We start from the raw sequence: 3,995 nt of genomic DNA on the forward strand, positions 1-3,995 counted from the left end.
TTCAGTGGAACTGACTTTTTTTTGAAAGTTTTTATACTAAAAAAGAAAAGCCCTATTTTTACTAGGGCTTAAAATAACTTTTCTTCCTTACTACTTGTACTAAAACATCCTCTAGCGAGTTAGAATGTTTGATAGGAGTATACTAATTATCTCTTTTTTAGTCCTAAAGTCTCCTTTTGAGGTCTAGGCTAGAGACAGAAATTACACATAAACCGGAATAAGTGATCAGAACCAGTTCAGACCTATAATACAACAGAAGTTCAGTGCAAATAAACCGCTTTCAAAATGGCCAAAATTGGTTGAAGGTAATCCTGGATGAATGTAGTATTTGACTTAACTGATTTAGGTTAAATAAGTTTATAGAATTTCTGTCTTAGATCCCCTTCAGATTCAAGTTAATTTAGTCTCCCAACATCCCAGGATGCTTTGCACCTCCCCTGCAAGCCCTGCCCCTTTGCAGGGTGGGAGGGTGGGGCAGTCTTGGCCCAAGCTGTCTGCTCCAGCTGAGCAGGGAGGTGTGTTCTAGCACCCCCTGGCTTCTGGCCTGGGCCACTGCAGGTATGTGGCTGCATTTCCAGAATCAAAAGTGAATGTCTGTTCACCTGCTCATCGGGTTCAATCTATGTCACTTAGACTAACCTGCAAAAAGGGAATGGATTCAGCCTTGGTCTTTTTGACTGCCTGTAGTTAGCCCTACGGTCAGGTCAATGCAGCAGTAGCATAATCAGTCTACAGGAGAAGTATCTTTAATATTAGAACTAAGAACATTCAACCTTAAATACTCATCAGAGCTGTGCATAATTATTTAGGGTACATGAACTCTGTGAAAATAAATACAAATTTAGAACAGAAACTCTGGGGAAAAGAACATAGATTTATTTGAGCTACTCTCTCAAAGCCTAAGACCTAAGACCTCAAACTTATTTTCAATGTCATGCCTGACCACGTTCTGGATGTGAAACCCTAGCAAAAAATTCAAATGAGTCTGTCATTAACTTTTAGACTCAAGCCTATGCTGAATAACAGAATATGGGAAGCTAACGGTAAAAAAGAATATGGTACGAAAGTAATGGGAGATGGGACAATGAAGGTTGCTTAGTCATGAAAGTAATATCCTATATTTTTTGGGTACTTGGATTTCCAAACTTAAATCATATCTTCAATCTTAATGGATTTCTCATGGAATTTTCACATATTCAGACTTGACTTCAAAGAAGGTTGCGTCAGTGGAATATGAGCACAAAGTAGCCCTGTGAAGCCGAGCAGTTAACAGAGACACTATGGTTGTAACTGATTTTAAAGGGCTGAGTTTAAGGCTGTGTTCTAAAACGGAAAGGCAATTCTCCTATTCACTGCTCACAGGTCTATGCTAAATGTGGTGCCTAAATATCATGGTGATTAGCACCATAAAAATACTTAATTTTGGCAGACAGCAAATCAAACATAGAAGTTATGATCGATGGTCCTTTGCTCATGTGACTGTTTCCTGACATGTATCCTCTGAAACAGGGAAAAGAGGGAACAATTATTTGGAAACAACCATGAAAGAATCTCTTTTCCATGCAGGCAAACCGCAGTCACAAGAAAAAAAAGCACCTTTGTGGAGGACTCGGTCTCTGAGAAATTACCAGAAAAAACAAAGATCGCGTTGTCTAAACAGACTGGTACTGGTTTTGTAATAGCTTTCTATTATATATATATTGGCAACATGCAGGTGTGCTAGACATTGGGTAAAATTGTAAATAATACAACAATTTATGTAACATAAAGATATGGTAGGTATCAATTATGTGAGATATACAGGGAAAGCTAATTGTCATGTTCAACTTAGGACACTGCAACAGTTCAGCAAAGAAGTCCCACTACAACTCTGTTTTGTTTCACATCTTCAAGTTGCACTTAACCAGTTTGTGGACTTTTTGACCTTGTATGCTTAGCAATGCATCTGCTTTGTTGTAATGTAACTTGAGTTTTGCATACTGCAGTTCTGAAGCTAAATTTACAATATTTATTTGTGCCTCTGAATTTAGTTACTAATATTTTTCAGTCATAAACTTCTGAATCTGTCTACTTGTAGAAGAACAGGAAGGAACTTTTGCATGCATTAAAAACATCAATAGCCCAAACGTAACCTCCGTTATAGGTGTACAACCCAATTACGTTCCATTGGCCAAATTTATTCCTCATATAAAACTACTGAAACACTATTGACAAAGAAGATGCTATTTGTACAGGGTCACTTATCAAAACAAAAATTTGTACAAATAAACTTCCCTCTGCAGGTCTACTCCTTGTGGGTTCTCACATATATTAACTTTAGTAGGACATAAGTTTTTTTTTTAACCGTGTTTTACTCCTGTTAACACCATAGGGCCAACAAAAGTAAGAGAAATGGAACTAAATTACTTTCATTCAACACAACTGTTAATTAAGTTCCAATTAATTACACCTGCACAAGCCTAATGATGATAATGGGGTTGCACAGGGTTTGCAGATAACATGAGTGGATTGTAGAGCCTTCATTAATCAGTTAACTACACAATAAGAGGTAGTATCATAGGACAAGTCATACTCTCTGTACATGCAGCTAAAGCTACTGTTAATGGAAATGACAGGAGCACAAAAACACATACCACATTAGTATGAAATTAAAATGATAAATAGTTGAGGAAATGTTTTCGGTTATTTCAAAAGGATGATTTAATAAGCACTAAGAATGATTAAAACTGCTTTGCACTCATTATTCCCTACAGTTAACTAAAGAGTTTGGGTTAAGAACCCATCAAAACTTTTATTCCACCCGAGGATGAACAGGGATCGTCTCTCACTGATGCCTTCAATTTAACCCCTGCTAAAGGCATGAGATGAAAACATCTCAAAGTTAATTTCTTAAATCAGAAATGCAACTTCCACACTTAGCACAATTTATTTAGTTCAATGCGATGCTTTTACATAGCGCCAAATTCTGCAAGCCTTACACCGAGCAACACCCAAGAGGAGGTAATATCGGATTATGCCTCGGGGCTCTGGTCTGAATTCAACGGGGCTACTTACGTAAGTAAAGCTTACATACATTTGAGACCATCCAGGGAAAGTTAATTTCTCAAACAAACAAAAAAAAGACAGATAAAGGAAAAATGAAGATGACGAAGTGCCTCGTGTTGTACAGTCGTCTAAGACTGAGTTTGAAGGACACTATTCGCAATTTGCTTAACAAGCCCACACACTCTTTGACGCCGGGGAAAAGCCGAATAAATCTTCTCTGCGCGCATCCTTGAAGGAAGATCTAGTTTCAGTTTAGAAATGTCTTTTGAGAAAGCAGACGCAGGAAGTGAGTTTAACTCTCCAGAGAGGTACCATGCTATTTCAAAAGGATGTGAAAGGGAAAGAAAATGATGCAGTAGGGATTTTTCTTCATTACCACTCAGCCCATAGAAGTGGACATACAATGAGTACGGTCTCCACATATTGATTTTAGCACCAAGGATGTGTGCAGCTAACAGCTTTTTAAGTATCTCCATTTTCAGTTACTTCAACAAAATTACCAATGAGCGGGATAACACAGTGAAAGTTTTTTGGTGGGAAATTGCAGACTAAAAATGATCATTTAAGCTGCGAAATGCTTCTTTTCATCGAAGGTGCAGGGCTTTTAAATGCAGAAGTAAAGTTACTGGGGCATTTGCCAGCTGTATCTTCACTCCACGGTTTGCAGGCTATAATCTGCGTCTCTTTCGAGATGCTAATATTGCACAATTTGGTCAGGCAAGGACTTTTTTTATTTTATTTTATTTCTCCCCTTTTTTTCTTAATACGCAAGGGGACCGGATTTAAAAAAAAAATCTCTGACGTGAAACTGAGGCGGCAGTGAGAGAAAGGGCTCTTTTTTACTTTAAAAAAACATTAAAAATAACCCCTTTAAACTCTGACCAAAACCCAGCTCAGGAGAGGGGGCAACTGCCCCCCTCAGACAAGGGAGGTGGGGGGAGCAGGAGCAG

Source organism: Alligator sinensis, unplaced genomic scaffold (genome assembly GCF_000455745.1).
Source record: "Alligator sinensis unplaced genomic scaffold, ASM45574v1 scaffold1374_1, whole genome shotgun sequence".
Classification (NCBI taxonomy): Eukaryota; Metazoa; Chordata; order Crocodylia; family Alligatoridae; genus Alligator; species Alligator sinensis.